Source organism: Chenopodium quinoa, unplaced genomic scaffold, assembly GCF_001683475.1.
Source record: "Chenopodium quinoa cultivar QQ74 unplaced genomic scaffold, ASM168347v1, whole genome shotgun sequence".
NCBI classification, from domain to species: domain Eukaryota; kingdom Viridiplantae; phylum Streptophyta; class Magnoliopsida; order Caryophyllales; family Amaranthaceae; genus Chenopodium; species Chenopodium quinoa.
Genome location: NW_018742292.1, coordinates 1,058,802 through 1,078,958, shown reverse-complemented (window position 1 = coordinate 1,078,958; position 20,157 = coordinate 1,058,802).

Below are 20,157 nucleotides of genomic sequence, written 5' to 3'. Positions count from 1 at the left end.
CCCAACAATAAGTTGAAAGATGCTTTAATGTCTACCACTTGAAAAGTAGTAGCATGTTCTATGACTCCTGCAGTTACATTCATGGTGATTGTTCCAAGGGCTTGGCAGCGAGTATTGTCATAGGCTCTTATTCCCTGTGTAGATGGGGACAAGTCTTCATCCCTTATTCCTAACATTCTCGCAGTTCAAAGTGGACAAACATTAATTGCTGATCCATTATCTACAAGAGTCATTGGGACATTCATTCTCTTGCAGATTACTGTGAGATTTAAGGCTTTGTTGTGTTTTTCACCCTTTGAAGGTAGGTCCTTGTCAGAAAAGGAGATCAAATTGATGGGACTAGGAACATCACTCATGAGGAAGTTAGCCAACCCCTTAGGAGTGGTTTTAAAATCTATTCCTATCTTAGCTTGAGCATCCATTTCTACTACCCTATGTTGATGGGATGTAGCTAGTAGTTTCCATACATTCATCTCCACCTTAGTCTTTTTGAGTTGTTTGAAAACATCATTGTCTTCTAGATAATATGGGAACTTGTTGAGTAGTAAGAATAGGTTGTTGTGCGGTAATGGGAGGTTGCATTCTCCTAGGTCTTGTGAGAACATCTATGGGTGAATCTTCTTCATCCCAAATATCGTCCACTGGATATATTGTGGAGAGTGGGGTTTCCTCCATGTCTTCCTCATCATCACTTTCCTAAATTCCATTGATGGTAGCATCTTTCTCTTGAAGAATTTGGACTAACTTTTTATTATCAATCAGTTTTTGAATTAAATCCTTGAATTGAAAACAATGTTCTATAGTGTGTCCCCCTGATTGATGATATGGACAACGAAATCTGTCTGTCCTCTTTAGTAATTCAAATGGTCTCGCTTTGAGAGGTTTTATCTTGCCACTCTTGGAGATCATTTTGGACATATTTGCTATGTGGTCCCAATTGGAGTATAAGATTTATTGCTCCTTTTGGGTGTTTTGATTATTTGAAGAGAAAATGGCTTATTTTTAGTAGTCTCTATAGGTGTCACCTCTTTATTGACATGCTTACTTTTTTTTAACTTTGTGCATTCAAGAACTTTTCTACACATGTATATTGTTTTCCCCATTGTTTCTATGAAGAGCAAAACGTCTTCTCTAGTGGCCTGTTGTTGATTTGGGGCCCAATCACTCATAGCATCAAAAAAGATTTCCTCTTCTTCTTCAATGGCATGAGTTTCTTGGACTTGTTTGATTAGAGAAGAGGGGTCAACATAAATTTCTTCATCAGAAATAGCCAAGGAGTCAGAAAGTGGTGCACTGTTAATACTTGGCTTCTTGCTTGTAGGAGGCGTTGGGAGTTTATTGCTATCAATCAAGTCTTGGATATCTTCCTTTAGCTTCTAGCAATTCTCAGTAAGATGGCCCCTACCTTGATGGTATTTTCAGTGTGCATTGAGATTCCAATTAGTTGTTCTCCTTTCGACTAGTGGATCTCTAAATGGTCCAATAGGAGTTAAAGACCTTTTGCATGAAGACGGTCAAATGCGGTGTCATAACTTATACCAATAGGAGTAAAAAAGTTTCTCCTAAATGGTTTATTTTGTCCTTGATTATTCATGGCAAGGACTTAATTCAGATTAAAGGTGCTAACATTATTTGAGTGGGTGGTTTTGGAAGAAGAAGGGTTGTCGTTCTTCTTTCCTTTCCAGCCACTGTTGGAGTTATTGTTAACAACCTTTTGCTTCGCAAGGTCGTCTTCAATATTAATTCCAATGTCATAAACGGCCTTGAAAGTATTCAAGTTGCATTGCTACTTAAGATGTTTGGAATACTTTTCCTAGAGATTCTTTATGAACAATCTCACTTACTCTTTTTCAGTAGGCACCTCAATCATCTTAGCGGAAGTTTCCCTCCACTTATTAAATAAAGAAGTGAAACCTTCATTCTCATTTTTCTTAAGTATCTCAAGCTCCCTATGATCGGTTTCAACTTGAATATTACATTTTTATATATATATCAATGAAAGTGTTTACAATAGTATCCCAAGTAGAGGTTTTCTCTTTGTCAAGAGAAAAGAACCATTGTTGACAAACAGTTTTGAGAGATAGAGAAAATAGTGAATGAAAGACTTTCCTATCAATCTCCTTTATATTCATTATGGTCTCGAAAGCCCTTAGATGGAAATAAGGATTGTCTGTTGCCTTGAACCTAGGGATGTCATTGGCATTGAACTTCTTTGGAGGAAGCTCCTTGTCCATTGAGACCCCTTGTGAGCTAATGCCCTAGAATCTATAGTCATTGGAGAGTTTGCTCAAGCTTTCTTGCATGAGCTTCATTTGTTGTTGCTTCACAGGGTCATTAATTTGAAGGGCCATAGCCTTCATCAATTCAGTTATGTTGGCCACGTCCTTCCTAAGTTTGTTGACTTCTTCTTGAGTTGTCATTATCTTCTTAGCTTTTCATTTCCGACTAATTGGTTTGTCAAAAAGTAGTACTTGAACGAAGGTGTTGTCCTTGATTAATCGCCCTTCCTTTCTTGATAAATTAAACCATTTATTTGTTTTAATGACTTGACTTAAATTGAATTTGACTTTATTGGTTTTAAAAAAAGCAAAAATAGGATGAATATTTTGGGAATGAAGTAAGGGTTCAAACAAGGTTTCAAACAAGTATGGTTTAATTAGAGGATTAATATCCGACTTACCCCCTAAAAAATGACGGAAAACACGCGCATACAAGACTCTCTAGACATGGTCAAAGTGTGACATACATATTGGGTGTGTTCTTTAATAGTGAGTGCGAGTGACATGCTTTGACTCTTGTGTGAGACCATGGGACTATGTGCTTAGAATTAATTAAAAACATGACTACTGTCATTTATAAACTGATTAAACCGTTAGGCAAACTGATTAATTAGACTCGTCATGAGGACTCGAGCAAAAACATCACTAGTAGAAAAATACAATAAGGCACCCGCATAAAGGCACCGGTTCAGGCCAAACCGGTGCCCTAAACCGGCCCAAAATTGGGCGCAATTTTACACAAATAGAAAAGGCACCGGTTCAACCCAAACCGGTGCCAAAAATAAAAAGAGCACCGGTTTTAACCGGTGCCTTTTCGAACCGGTTCATTTAAATATTAAAAAAAATCGCCCTTATAACTATCCCCAAACCCTAATTCATTCGGTCGTTCTTTCTCCTCTTCTCTCCTCTTTCTCTCTCTTCCTCCTCCTCTTTCTCTCTCCTCTCCTCCTCTTTCGCCGATCTCCAACAATCCTTCATTCTTTATCTTTCTGGATCTCCTCCTCCTTTCTATCATCACTCGAAAACCACCAACAAATCGAAGACAACAACATGCAACACTGATTTTGAGGTTTTTCAATCGATTTCTTGTTTTTGTTTTCCATTTCAATCGATTTCTGGGTTTTTCGATTTCAATTTTTTTTTATTTTCAATTATTTCGATTTTGATTGTTTATTCCGATTTCTTGTTTTTTATAATTCAAATTAAATATTTTTTCTTCGATTTTGATTTTTTTTAATTTCTATTTCTGGGTTTTTTTTTCGATATCTTTTTTTATTGTGTTTTATTCGATTTTGATTTAGTTTTTCGATTTCAATTTCGATTTCTGGGTTAATTTTCTGTTAAAATAATTAATTAATTTGGGTTAATGCATGCGGTTTTGGGGTTTTTATTTTCGTGATTTTTAGGTTTTTTTCCTGAGTTTTTTTTCCCATTTCAATTCTCTTCAAATTGGGTTTTTTTTCGATTTTCATTTTTGATTTTGGATCTCTGGGTTTATTTTATTTTCGATTTCATTTTTGTTTTTCGATCTCTGGGTTTTTTTTTCAGATTTCAATTTTTTTTCGATTTCAAATTTTTTTGTTTTCTGGGTTTTTTTAATTTATTTTCTAGATTTTAATTTTTTTTATATTTATTTTCTAGGTTTTTTTAATCGAATTTAATTTTATTTATTTTCTGGGTTTTTTTTTATGAATTTCGATTTTGATTTTTATTTTATTCGATTTTTTTTCTGGGTTTTTTTTTATATTTTATTTTTCGATTTTCTTTTTGACTGATGTTCTGGGTGTTTTTTTCTTTTCAACTGCTTTTCTTTTTTATTTTTTTCGATTTTCTGGATTTTTTTTTTAAAAAATTTCGCAGCTTAATTAAATCATTTTATTCAATTTATTTTGGTTATTTTAATTGGTGCAGGTACTTAGATCTTAAATTGAAGAATCAAGATGCAAGTATATTGATTTAGATGTTGTATGTGTAAAGTTGTAAATTTTTATTTTGATTTATATTGTTTTTTTTTTTTGATTCATATGTTGTAATTTTTTTTTTTAATTTATATGTTGTAATTTTTTTTATTGATCTATATTGTAAAATTTTTTTTGTTATATATTTATTGAACAGATTTGATTTATATATTGTGATGTTCGATTTATATTGTGTATTCTCATTTAATTGTAGTTTATTTAATTTTTAAGAAAAAAAAATAATAATTTTTTTGGCACTTCTGGCACCGGTTAACCGGTGCCAAAAGTGGTGAATTAATTTTGTTGGTACTTTTTGGCACCGGTTAACAGGTGCCAATTTCATGTTTTGGCACCGGTTTGAACCGGTGCCTTTTTATACCCCTTTTTGGCACTCCCCACATTGGCATCGGTTCAAACCGGTGCCTTAGGCCGGGTTTAAACCGGTGCCAAATTCATTTTTTCACGTAGTGCATGGATTGTCGCCAAACGCTAAGGAACATTGCCAGACGACAACATTGTCGCCTGGCGCTAATCACTAGCGCATGGCTCTACAACCCAAACTTTTGCACCATTGCTGGAACATTGGGCTGGGACTATTTCCAGTATTTTACTCTAAAGGGACAATCCTAAAGTTGTACTAAGTAAAGTTCGATCAATTTATATAGATTTTAATCATTTATATCAATTAATTAATTTAGCAAAGTCCTTTAGTCATTAATTAGTTCATTTAGACTCATTCACAAGTCAAACAAACAGTTAGTGGAAACAAATATAAGTTATGCACAAGCAAATAATGCACAAGCATTCAAATAGTCACGATATGATGCAATGAGTTTGCAACCTAACCATGGCTTTAGCTCTCTAAAGCTCAAGGATATGGGTTAGTTAAAGAGGGTCCATGGTTATGAGTCTGGATGCACCGTGCGGAAGCCTTACCTTTGGAAGGGTTGGCGCGAGTGGATGGGACCCCGCGAGTTAAACTCGCTTCCACGGTTTGGTGAATTCAACAAACTCGGATGTACCCTTCGTTGCCAGGAGCGTTTGATTTGGTAGATGGAGCGTGAATTCCCGGAGGGTTATGGTCATATGTAGAACACGTATGGGTTTTGGAAAAAAGGGAAAAAACTCAATCAGGAAGTAAAACTGAGCAAACAGTACTAAAAACTAGTCGAAACAAGAAGGTAGATTTCTGGCTCAGTATTGGAAGAATTCGGCGTGAGACAAAAGTGCCTGTTGACAGGGTAAAGTCGTATCCCTAATCAAAAGTAATTCCTAAATCCTCTAACTAATGTAGATAGGGAAGTAGGGTCGAATCCACATAGAAACGAGTCTTTATATTCCTAATTATAAAGTAACCAAAATATAATAATCGAAGGAAACTAAACTACTAAGAGTAAAAGTGGGAAAGAGTAAAAATAGGAGGAGAAATAATGAATAAAAGACCTAGGGTATAGGTTCACCAATAAATAATATTCCAGGGTAAAACATAATAATCAATCATCAATGCATACATTAATCAGATCATAAAGGGCTTTCGCTACGTATTACAATCACACAATTAATTTACCGATATTAAATCTCATCTTTCGAATCTCGACTCAACCATTTATAAATTAACCTGCCTATTGAAACTAGACCTAAACATCAATTCTCATCTGTCGAATCTCGAATCAATATTGTTAAACTCATGCATAAAAGATATGCGCAAATCTAGTCACAGGGCATTAAATCAATCAATAAGAAATTAATCTAGCATTGACAATTAACAACCATAAATTACCTCTTCATATTATTCATGGATCCCCATAAACCCTAGAAAGAAAACTACTCACACATAGTAAAAACTAAACTAATCAAAGTAATAAAACAAGTCATGATGGAAGAAGTAATATAAATAACTAAGATTAAGAGAAGATAAATAGTTACCAAACTAATCTGTATTAATGGAAATTATTAAGAACAAGAGTTGAGAGAAAAGTTAAGAGAGAGAAAAATCCTAAGTAAAGAGAGAAAGTCTAAGAAAGAAGATCATCAAACTTCCGTACAAACCTCGTACTTAAACATTTCCTAAAATAAAAATTAAAACTAAACTAATCAGGCTATATAAAAACACGCACCCGATCGGGCGAAGGGCCGCCCGATCGGGCCCGCCTTTTTCTTCGCGTTCTTTCCCACCAGCATCGCCCGATCGTGCTAGACGCTCGCACGATCGGGCGCGCTATAAGCATGCACAACACCAAGCAACGCCGCGCCCGATCGTGCTAACCTTGCGCGATCGGGCCCTTGCTTCACTTCGAGGCTCGGACTTCGATTAGGCTTGATTTCTCGGCCCAATCCGAATTTCCTCTTCGGGTCTTGAATACTCGGTCCAAATACCTCGGGATCCCAATTATCGAGCCCTTAATCACTGGCTCGATGACTCTAACCGGCCTTGGTCTTCAAAGGTGGTCGTGCACTTCTAATTCTCGTAGTCGCTTCATGAAAAACCCGAGAAAATGCTTCAAAGGTGCAATTTCCTACAAAACTCAACAAAGACTACGAAAACACTAGAAAACACAAATTAGTAATAAAAGTGGCTCGAAAGAGCCAAAAACACTACTAATTATGACCAAGGGAAGGGGGTAAATTACTATATAAAATGGACATATCAAACTCCCCCAAGCCAAACCTTTGCTTGTCCCTAAGAAAAGATCTCATCAATGAATCAATAAATATGCTTCACCCCAAAAGTAAAAATCAAACACAAACGATTCAGGGTAAATCAAATAAACATGCTTCAAAATCAACCAATCAAATCCATCTAATACCAATCTTCCCTAACAATTGTCAAATAGAGTAAACCATAAGAGCATATAGAATTCAAGACTAGTGCTCACGCACTCAACTCTCATTTTTGTGGCGAGTAAAAGATGTACTCGATCGCTCTCCATCCAACCCCTTTATGTGAACAATGCCCTCCCAACTCACACTCTCGTGTGTATAAAAAGATGAACGCTCAATCCTACTAGTCGACTCAAAATATGCCAAATCATAACTTGCATTGATAAACAACACTTTCACATTCATACAATTCTATGCACAAAGGTCGGAAGGTCTTTAAAGCTTGTAATGTAAGGCTAGGGTAAAAGGTAGGATAAATTTGAGAGTATGTGAGAGAAAAGCTATGCATTAAGGGAGCCAAATCCTATCAAAACCCATGATCAAAATAAATAATGATCAACATCTCCTACATAACCAATTCTAACATCAACCAAATATACTCCAATCATAATAAACAATCCCAACACTTACAATTTCACTCATAAAAATATAATAATGAAGAAATAGAGTGAATAAACAAACTTTATTTTCCAAACTTGAATTTTTCATTGAGGCTCAAAATTATTTTTCTTTGATCAATCTCCAACTATAACATTTGAACACTTTTTTTTCTTTTGAAGTTCACTTATTTTTTCACATTTTTTTTTGAACTTCTCCTTTTATTTTTTCATAACATCATGCTTTATTTTTTTTCAAGAAAATATAACTCTCAAACTCATCAAAAATAAACATGATCAAAAACAAAACAACTTTCTCAAAACCCACCCAAATTATGCAAATAATAAGCACACTACAAACTCCCTCACCTTACTCACTAATAGATCCCCCAAGCCAAGCTTGGGACTAGTAACCAATGGGGCAAAATAGGCTTGTAATATGGCTAATAAAACAACAAAAAGTCAAGGCAACAACATGGGTAGCAAGAAGGGAACAAATGTATCTACAATGTCTGGAGGCTACCTAAAAGAACAAATGCCTTCGTCCTCCACAATGTGCATAATAATGAATCATATAAATATTACTAATAGTTGCAAACCAATACTCAAATTCATTGACATACCAGGAAATATGGAACTATCACACATTTCCTAACCAAATCAACTAGTCAAGCACTATATTCACAAGTAGTTGGACAAAATTGACGCATGTTAAAGTTTCAAGGCAATCAAACATCAAATCATGATCAACTAATCCATAATGCCTATCATCAAATACCAAGAATCAAAACAATTTTCTCAAGTAAGGGGCACAGGGAAGCATAATTTACAATTCATTGGAACGTATTTTTATTTTTCAATTTTTTTGTATTTTTCATATATAAGAAAGCAATAAAAACTACACTAGGAAAACAATAAAACTATACTAGAAAGCAAATAAAAAGAGAAAAAAAAAAGAATTGCCAAGCGAAAGAACACCCCCCCAAGCCAAATCAAGCAATGCCCTCATTGACTTGGGAGTGTAGCCTACTCCTCATCCTCATCCATCCTCGAATAGCCCCCTCCGTGGCTAGAACTGGCTCCTCCATGGTAGAGCCACCACCTCCATAACCCGAAGCACCTGCAAAGTAGTTAGGGTCCACATTCCCCCCAAGCCCACCAAAAGGTACATCGGTCCCATAACCATGGACCGATGAGTAGTCGACATAGGTATCGTAGGCACTTGGGTTCGTATATCCACCTTGCGGATATTGGAACCAATCGGGAACAAGTGAATCGGGGGGAATAGCCCCCCGACGGGCGTAATCATCATACATGGGGTATAAACCCCTCCCTAGGTTCCTCTCCACATACCCCACCCTTTCTATCTAGAGACCCTACTCTAGTGTCCAAGTCCCTAACCATACCCTCAACTCTCCCTTGCCCCATCTCAATCCTATCTAATTGGCTCCTAAAAGCCGAGAAGTCATAAGGGGCGTTGGGGTCAATGTTGTAGTTGGTTGAGGAAGTGGGAATATCATATGTAAAGGATGGAGGTGGTGGGTAGTGTGGTGAATGGTGATGAGGTGAGTGGTCTATGGGAGATTGGTGGGGTTGAGGTGAAGGGTGAGGTGGTTGAACCTCACCTTGACCGTTAATCTCGAAAGTGTAGGAAGGCTTCCCCTTCTCAAATTTGGTCAAGGTAGGGTTGGGTAAAGTGAAAGCATTATCCCTCCTACCCGATTCCCGTTGAATCACCCACCAAGTCTCACCTCCCATGACATTAATCCAATTAAGGCCACCTAAATAAGGTAGGTCCATAATAGTTGGGCCGGCTACCTTACCGTCATCGTTAGGGACAAAGTTAAGGTGTTTGACCGCTATGTGTGTTACTAGGCCACCAAAATAAATGGATACCCTAGACCTACCCGCCTCGGCCGCATTGGCCACCCATTGGAAGTGGTTGGCCATTTTGTGGACTATGTTGAGCTTTTCACTCCTAGGGATCATGTATGACCCTAGCAATTCAAGCTCATCCCGCCTAACATTAGCGAGTTCATGCCTTCCAAAGATGGTAAGGCCAACAAACCGTTGCCAAAACTTTGGCACGGGATGTTGTATCCAAGTGCCCTTGGCATGTTGGAGGTTCAAATTAGGATCCCCAGTAAGGGATTGATAGACAACGGCAATGTTGTCTTGGGGAGGTTCAATTGGCCTATCCGATTTTAACTCAAAAGGTTTGCCAAATTCTTTCAATGTCAATCTAACATCATTATTTAGTAATATAAATTGAACATGAGAAATTAAATCATTGGAGTTTATGACATTAAAACTAGAAACGAATTCTAAGGTTAAGTAATCATAAGTATCGTAATGCATGTTAAAGAAACCACTCATGCCAACTCCCTTGAACAACTTTTCTACATGCTTATCAATTACTAATCTAATAAGGGTGGGGTGATGAACAAAACGAGTGGGAATTACCTGCCTCAAAGTGAGGTTGATCATCCTTTGTTTTTGCTCTTAGGTGGTGATGACCATCCTCTCCCATCCCGAAACTTGCAAATCCGGGTCAATTCTAGCCTCTTGTTGCCTTGAGCTTTCCCCCCTTACAGTTCTTGATCTCTTGAGAGCCATTGTGATTAGAAAATATAGGAATTGAAGACTTTCTCTCTCTTATGGTTTAGAGAAAATTGAGAGAAAGTGGTAGAAATTAGGTGTAGATTGTAGAGAAAGATGAAAGGATTAAAAATATGCAAAAAATTTTGAGTTTTGATGGAAGGATTGGAGAAGATCTTGAAAATAAGTGAGTTTGAAGGTGTAAAAATGGAGGTTTTAGAGAGAGAAAGTAATGGTGAAGAAGATGGAAGAAAAATAAAGTGAGGAAAGAAAGAAGGGGAAAGGATATAGGGGATGGCCAAATAAGGCGCGCCCGATCGGGCAAGCCTCGCCCGATCGGGTGGACAATGCTGAAACCCAGAACCGTAGTTGCGCGCCCGATCTCCGCCCGATCGGGCGCGAACACGAACGAAAATTTTGCCCTTTCACTCGCCCGGTCAGGCGAGCTTCGCCCAACAATTCTTTTCCTTCACTCGATTTGCGCCCGATCGGGCAACCTCGCCCGGTCGGGCAAAATAAGCTTGAGATTCTAACTGCTCTTGCGCGCCCGATCGGGCAACTTCGCCCGATCGGGCTAATTTAGCTCCGATTTGCAACTCTACTTGCGCGCCCGATCAGGCAACCTCGCCCGATCGGGCGAATTAAAAGCTGAAAATTATCCTTGCTTGCGCGCCCGATCGGGCGAGCTTCGCCCGATCGGGCCCATGCCCAGTCAGATGTCCTTAGCTTTTTCTTCGTCTTCAAATCTTTCTAAGTCTTTTGACCTCTTAAACCTATACCTGTACAAAAACACTTATAAACGGTAAAATTTCACTCTCCTCGCCTCTCTAAAATTAAAAATAAAAATAAAGAAAAAGGAAAACTAGTCTAGAAAGCAAGAAATACGGGTTGCCTCCCGCAAAGCGCTGGTTTATCTAGGTCCCGCACGACCCTTTTACCACAGTGAAATAACTAGGACCCTTGGCCTAACATTTGATTGGGTGGTTTCTCACCCGGTCTAGCGGTGTTTAGGCTGCGATGCGGCTTCCTGACATACCCTGTGGGACGCCAAATCACCTTATCTTGTGGATCCTCCTTAACTTGGACTGGGGGATCTTCAATGCTACGCACCAAAGATCCTTCATTGATCGAGGATTGCTTCAAATTTTCATTGCATTCAACACTTGCAACTCGATCTGGCGAGGTACCTACCGTAGGCTCGATTTGCACAACTTGCTCGATTGGTTCCACCTTTTCATCTTCGAAACCAAGACGAACGGTGTAAAGTGCTCTTTCTATTGCATCGACTTCCTTCTGCCATTTGTCTATCTCATCTGAAAGGGATGCAACACAAGATACCGCCTCCAAGGGATCTTTTTCAAGAGCTTGGGGCTTGTTAGAATAATTTTCAACCACATTAACACAGAAACATTTATCCTCAGTCATGGAGCTTTTAGGGGCATTATTCAGATTAAAAACAACTTTATCATCCCCTACTGATAATGTTAACTTACCACTTCTTACATCTATGACTGCTCCTGCAGTGTTAAGGAATGGTCTACCTAAAATAATTGGGGTTTGCGCATCCTCAGCCATACCAAGAACAAAAAAATTAACAGGTATATAAAATTGACCTACTCTGACGGGGACATCCTCAAAAACACCTAAGGGGTATTTGAAAGAACGGTCGGCCATTTGTAGAGTTATATTAGTAACTTTTAATTTACCCATATTCAACTTAGAACACACAGATAATGGCATGACGCTAACACTTGCACCCAAATCACATAATTCATTATCAATCAAGAGATTGCCAATATGACAAGGGATAGAAAAACTACCCAGATATTTTAATTTAGGTGGAGACTTATTTTGAAGTACGGCACTACACTCCGCAGTGAAAGCTACTGTCTCTATCTCACTAATAGACCTTTTCCTCGTCAATATTACTTTCATAAATTTTGCATACGAGGGGATTTGTGTGATTAATTCAGTGAAGGGAACTGTTACCTTCAAATCTTTTACCACCTCCAGGAACTTACCAAACTGCTTATCCAAATTTGTCTTCAATTGACGATTGGGGAATGGAAGTTTGATAATTGGCTTAGGAGCATTGTTGCTCTTGTCTGGAGTAGCCACCTTCTCTGGAGTTGTACCCTGCAATGTAGAATTAGATATGTTAGTATTATCCTTTAGCCCTGCAGGGCAATCAACTACATTGTTTGGTTTAACGAAATCAAGATTAGCATTATTTAATAAAACAGGTTCATCAACTTTGGGCATAGGGGGCCCTTCATAGTTTGAACCACTCCTTAGAGTAATTGCAAATGCTTGATCCGTAGGCCGGGTCGGCTGTGTCGGCAGAGCTCCCTGTTGGCGGGCTTGTAGAGTAGCAGAAAGTTGCGCAATTTGATTGTCTACAATTTTATTGTGTGCTAGAATTTGATCAATTGTCGCATCTCTACTCTCCATGTGCTTTTGCATATTTACCAACATTGCTCTAATTTCCACCAGAGAAGGGTCGAAAGATGTGGAGGTTTGTTGTGGTTGGTTCTTCTGGGGGATGATAATATTTCTGTTGTTGTTGCTGTGGCGCCTGTGGTTCTTGTGGTGGTGAATTTTGAACATTAGTACTCCAGTAGGAAAGGTACGGATGATTCCGATACCCAGGATTGTAGGTGTTGGAGTATGGGTTATTTTGCCTATAGGCTTGAAAGGCATTAACTTGCTCTACGAGACTCCTGCAATCTTGTTCCCAATGACCTATAATACCACAATTTTCACAGAAAGCCTCATTAGAATTATTATTAATCGTAGAAACATTAGCTACATTAGCAGTGCTCAGATTATCTAATTTTTGGCAAATAGAGGTCAGTTGAGATTTCAAAAAGGATACAGAGTCAACACTATGCTTCCCCTTGTTAGCAAATCCTCTAGGAGTCCCATATTGGGAATTGTGTATCGCCATGTCTTCAATAACCTGACATGCATCATCAACATTAAGATTCATAAATCTCCCACTAGCTGCAGAATCTAAAATTATTCTAGAGGAATTTCCAATGCCATTAGAAAAGGCTTGAATTAACTGCCATTGTGTTAAATTATGGTGAGGGAATTCTCTTTGTAAGTCCTTGAACCTCTCCCAAGCCTCATATAAAGATTCATCGACTTCTTAGGAAAAGTTCTGAATCGCACTCCGTAGTATGGCTGTTCTCTCTGCAGGATAATACTTGTTATAAAAATTTAAAACAAGAGTTTCCCAGTCAGTTATACCAAGTGCAGTTCTTTTTAAACCATTAAACCACAATTTAGCTTTTCCAGTTAAAGAAAAGGGAAAGAGAATCTCCCTGATTTGGTCTTGAGTGACCCAGGCTTGCCTGATGGTGTTACAATATTGACAATAGTCGGCAATGTGAAGATTCGGGTCTTCACCCTTAGCTCCACTAAATTGCTTCCTCTCTATCATCGTTATAAATTGGGGCTTAATTTCGAATTGAACCCCATCAAGAGCCGGAGTAGGGGTGAGATGTGGAAAATCTGTAAGCTTTGGCTGTGAATAATCACTAAGCTTCTTTGGCGAGTAATGTAGATAGGGAAGTAGGGTCGAATCCACAGAGAAACGAGTCTTTCTATTCCTAATTAATTAATATAATCTAGATTATAAAGTAACCAAAATATAATAATCGAAGGAAACTAAACTACTAAGAGTAAAAGTGGGAAAGAGTAAAAGTAGGAGGAGAAACAATGAATAAAAGACCTAGGGTATAGGTTCACCAATAAATAATATTCCAGGGTAAAACATAATAATCAATCATCAATGCATACATTAATCAGATCATAAAGGGCTTTCGCTACGTATTACAATCACACAATTAATTTACCGGTATTAAATCTCATCTTTCGAATCTCGACTCAACCATTTATAAATTAACCTGCCTATTGAAACTAGACCTAAACATCGATTCTCATCTGTCGAATCTCGAATCAATATTGTTAAACTCATGCATAAAAGATATGCGCAAATCTAGTCACAGAGCATTAAATCAATCAATAGGAAATTAATCTAGCATTGACAATTAACAACCATAAATTACCTCTTCATATTATTCATGGATCCCCATAAACCCTAGAAAGAAAACTACTCACACATAGTAAAAACTAAACTAATCAAAGTAATAAAACAAGTCATGATGGAAGAAGTAAAATAAATAACTAAGATTAAGAGAAGAGAAATAGTTACCAAACTAATCTGTATTAATGGAAATAATTAAGAACAAAAGTTGAGAGAAAAGTTAAGGGAGAGAAAAATCCTAAGTAAAGAGAGAAAGTCTAAGAAAGAAGATCATCAAAATTCCGTACAAACCTCGTACTTAAACGTTTCCTAAAACAAAAATTAAAACTAAACTAATCAGGCTATATAAAAACACGCGCCCGATCGAGCGAAGGGCCGCCCGATCGGGCCCGCCTTTTTCTTCGCGTTCTTTCCCACCAGCATCGCCCGATTGTGCTAGACGCTCGCACGATCGGGCGCGCTATAAGCATGCACAGCACCAAGCAACGTCGCGCCTGATCGTGCTAGACCTTGCCCGATCGGGCACTTGCTTCACTTCGAGGCTCAGACTTCGATTGGGCTTGATTTCTCGGCCCAATCCGAATTTCCTCTTCGGGTCTTGAATACTCGGTCCAAATACCTCGGGATCCCAATTACCAAGCCCTTAATCATCGGCTCGATGACTCTAACCGACCTTGGGCTTCAAAGGTGGTCGTGCACTTCTAATTCCCGTAGTCGCTTCATGAAAAACCCGAGAAAATGCTCCAAAGGCGGAATTTCCTACAAAACTCAACAAAGACTACGAAAACACTAGAAAACACAAATTAGTAATAAAAGTGGCTCGAAAGAGCCAAAAACACTACTAAATATGACCAAGGGACGGGGGTAAATTACTATATAAAATGGACATATCACCTGTCTCCAGACGATGGCACCGTCGCTAGACGAAAATTACTGTCGCCATGTGACAAAGCTATCTCTTTGCGATGGCGCTATTTTCTCAGCGCTAATTCCTACATGCCTTGACATCTTTCTGTTCTTGAAATTTCTAGTTTTTTGCAGCGTTATTTTGATTTTAGTTGTGAAAGATATTTCCCTAATTTCCTACGTGTAAAATCCTATGTTTTTAACGCATTACGGATGGTCTTTCCAATGCAGACCTTTTTATGCATATGCCAATAATGCTAATCAAAATTACGCACATGAAATACTTAGAACTTTTCGAGTCTCATCCACTCATTCTAAATTATTGCCAAAATAAATTTTAGGAATTAAAATAGAAATCCTCCCCAGTGGAGTCGCCAAATAGGGAATATTTCAAGCATCCTACACTTGAGCCCCACTATGATCATACACTTAAGCATGGTGGCGTCCAAAGGGAAAGAAGCTATAGCAAAAAAGTCTCCAACAAGTTTTAGGAACTTGTAAACCGTTCACACGGTGAAGGTTAAACCCCTTCACGATCCATGAGATCGCTAACTCCATAGTGGCCTGGAACCATGACTAGATAATGGGGGATGAAGGTACAAATCCAACCTAAAAGAGATTGAACCTACCCTGAATCTACTTTATTCTTCTCGTATTCATGTGCGCTTTCTGACTAACAAGCAATCAATAGATCAATCTAAACTTGTTTAATCTATGCAGGTTGAATATTAATGCACAAACAAAACTATTATTGGTGATCACTTGAATTATAATCATATTAGCCTAAACAAGATTATTAATTATCTTATAATTAAGCGTGATTACAAGTACAAATTCCCTTTAATCCAACAAGAGAGGGCGTGATCAAGCAATAAAAACAATAATATATATCAGGCAACGTAATAATTATAATCATAATAATATTCTCAATCTCAATAAAGCATAATAATATTATTAGCAAGATCCTGGCATGATACTAACAAGATTAATGACAAACCCTAGCATGTCACTAAACAATAAAGATTAAAGCTTTGGTCCTAACACGATACTAACATGATAGAAGGAAAGAAATAGGAAACATCATAAGCATACATGATATTAGAAACTTTAGTTATTACCCTAAACATGATACTAGGAAGCAATAAAACATCCTAACATGATACTAGGAATTAAAAATCATCAAAGCATGATTTCTATATCAAAATAATAATTAAAGCAATTACTTACTTGGATGCCTCGTATCTCTTTCTAATAACAATATACACACGTTAGTAACTTCAAGGAAAATATATAATAAATCAAACAATTAAATTAAATAATTGAAATAGGGATTTGGGACCAAACCCTCAGTAATTATAAAACTTTCACGTGTAGGGCGAAGGCAACTTTGAACTTAGCTAGGTGTGACTAGAACTAATGTATGTGGAATTTTATGAGAGGGAAGGTTTAGAAAAAGAATAGAGAGAGAGTGACAGGGTAAAGTCGTATCCCCTAATCAAAAATAATTACCTAAATCACTAACTAAGGTAGATAGGGAAGTAGGGTCGATCTCCACAGGGAAACAAGTCTTTTTACTCCTAATTGATTATTATAATCTAAATTATTTAAGTAACCAATATTTATACTTAACTATGAAACTAAACTACAAAGAATAGGAATAGGGAGAAAACAATATATGAAAGGATTTAGGGCACAGGTTCACCAACAAATAATACTCCAGGGTAAAACATAGTAATCAATCATTGACATTGCATAAATAACATGATTAACAGGCTCTCACAATTTATTAATCAACATAGATCTAACAGGCTCTCGCAATTTACTAGATCTAAGTTCTTATTGAAAATAGCCTTTAATATCAAATTAACATCTGCTCGATTCATCAATTTAATATTGCTATACTTTTACAAGCCGCAATTGTAAAACATTAAAACAATCCAATAAGAAATTATCATGCAATACCAATAATCAATAATAGTCAATCATCAATGCATCAATTAACCAGATTGTAAAGGGCTCTCGCTACGTATTACAATCACACAATTAATTTACCGGTATTTAATCTCATCTCTCGAATCTTGACTTAACCATTTATAAATTAACTTGCCTATTGAAACTAGACCTAAACATTAATTCTCATCTCTCGATTCTTGAATCAATATTGTCAAACTCATGCATAAAAGATAGGCCTAATCTAGTCACAGAGCATTAAATCAATCAATAGGAAATTAATCTAGCATTAATAACCAACAACAATAATTTACCCCTTCATATTATTTATGGATCCCCATAAACCCTAGAAATTAAACTACTCACACATATTAAAAAGTAAACTAATCAAAGTAATAAAATAAATCATGATGAAAGGAATAGAATAAATAACTAAGATTAAAGGAAGAGAAATCGTTACCCAAAATAAATCTGGAATTAATGAAAGAATTAAGAACAAAAGTTTAGAGAGAGAGATTAAGAGAGAGAAAGTCTAAGGAAGAAGGAGATTAAGAGAAGAAGAAGAGATCCTAATTAAGCGTCCTAAAAATGTACTTAAACAAAACTAAAAACTACTCCTAATTAGAAACTAATTGCTCGTCAAAAGACCCTTCCAGAAACACGCGCCCGATCAGGCTAGAGGCCGCCCGATCGGGCCCGCCTTTTTTCTCGCACAGGTCTTCTCACAGCACCGCCCGATCGTGCTAAGCCTCGCACGATCGGGCGCGCCTTGGCTTGCTGCGCACCAGCACGCATCTTGCTCTTACGTGCATCCACTCGATCGGGCATATGCTTGCCCGATCGGGCCCGGTCTTCATCTTCAAGGCTTGGACTTCGATTGGGCTAGATTTCTCGGCCCAATCCATATTTCCTCTCGGGTCTCGAATACATGGTCCAATTTCCTCGTGATCCAAATAACCGAGCCCTAAGTCACCGGCTCTCACCGATCTTGGGCTCCGAAAGTGGTCGTGTCCTTCTAGCTTCCGTAGTCGATCCAATAAGGCCCGGGAAAATGCTCCAAGAGTGCAATTTCCTGTAAAATTTAACTAAAACTACGAAAACACTAGAACACACAAATTAGTAATAAAAGTGGCCCGAAAAAGCCAAAAACACTACTAATAATGACCACGGGACGGGGGTAAAACACTATATAAAATAGACATATCAGAGAGAAAGCTTCTAGCTTTTAGAAAGAGAATAGAAAGAGATGATGGTTGTGAATTTTTTAAAACGGGGAGATACAACCCCTATTTATAGAAAAAAATAGTCTGGAAACAAATCAAGTTCTATTCGGAATAAAATACCTCATGTCGCCAACGACAGGAGTTAGCGCCAGACGACAAGCTTAACGCCAGGCGACAACTATTAGCGCTAGGCGATAGACTTGTCGTCTTGTGCTTAGTCAGAAATAAAACACGCTTTGTATGCGGAGTCCTCTTCTTAATATGATTAAGCAGCTAATTCCACGTAGATCAGATTAAAATCAGGTTTGTGATAAATGACTGTTTTTTTATTTAAAATAAAATATAATTATTAATCTTTATCTCATTAAATTTAAAAGTACCTTCTAGATTATTCTAGAAGATTAAAATCAATCATAATAACATTAGATCATTAATAGGAATGATAATTAATAGGCCCTCCACTAGATCATTGGGCCACATATAAAATTCATTTCGGGCCAAATTTAATTTCAGCCATAACTTCCTCATTGTTCATGGTAATTGGGCTTATAATATATCGTTGGAAAGCTCTTTTCGAGCAAAATCCAACTATACTATTAATTACTACTAAAAAATTGGCCAAAGAGACCATATCAACATAGCCAAAGAGACTATTTTAGGGGTGGTCTCTAGCTCACAAGTCTTTTTGGCCTAAGAGACCACTTCATCAAAAGTGGTCTCTTGTTTAAAAACTGAGACCACTCCTTTAAGATAGATGGTCTCACTTTTTGAAAATCTAAGATCACTTAAAATAGATGGTCTTAGTTTTCCAAAAATTTAGACCATCTATTTCAAATAGATGGTCTCACTTTTTAAAAAACTGAGACCACCTATTTCAAATAAATGGTCTCTTTTTTCTTTTATTTTTTTTAAAAATTATTTGTATTTTAATATATACTCCGTATATGATTTCAATTAAACAAAAACATAATTTATTTATACAAAAATTAGCCTCGTAATTTATACAAAACGAATCCCAAAAACTCATTAATACGAATTATTTGAGTACAATCAATATTCTATCCAAATTTACACAAAACTCATACTCCGTACTAAAAAAATTCATTAACGCTAAATATGTTGTTTAGTACGAAGTATATTATTCGAGTATTAAATCTTCTAGAATACTGATTAAGTAAGTACGAAGTATATGTTGTTATATATATTTGCAAAATATTTGTTTCTTAAATACAAATTGTTTTAAAAAAATAAAATAAAATAAAAAATTTAAGTACATACCAGGACATGACACGTAGCATTGGTGGTGTGTCTTTTAATATATTGTTACTAGATTAGCACTCGTGCGATGCACGAATTAGAATAAAAAATTCAATACAATATAAAATAATTAATTAACAAAATGTGGGTTTTTGGAAAGAGAAATATCACCAATATGCTTTTGGTTAGTTGATGTTCACACTTTAATTTATTTAATAAAAGTTATTTTCCTAATTTTGAATTTGGAAGGAAAAAAATTTGATAAAATTGATGTCATAAGCAATTTTGTTGGGAAAAAATTTATGAGCAATTGACATGTGTACCATGGTGATGTAAGCGGTTTTTATTTTAGTGATTGATTGATTGCTTAACAAAACGGATAATAGGTGTGTGGTTCCTACAGGCGTGGGTACCTTGCATGGTACAGACGTTTTAAGGAAAGAACATATTATATAAATGTAGGGAACATATAGTTATAGTGAAAAGAACATACTATTAAAATGTACTGAACATATACCTAAGGTAAAAATAACATATTTGGACCCAAAAAAAGTGAAAAGAACATATGTCCATGTTCTTTGATTATCAGTGTAATATACTTTTATTTGTGATATAATGTTCATTACTTATTGTGAATTGTTCTTTAAATTTTGTCTTAAAATTATGATGGGTATATAC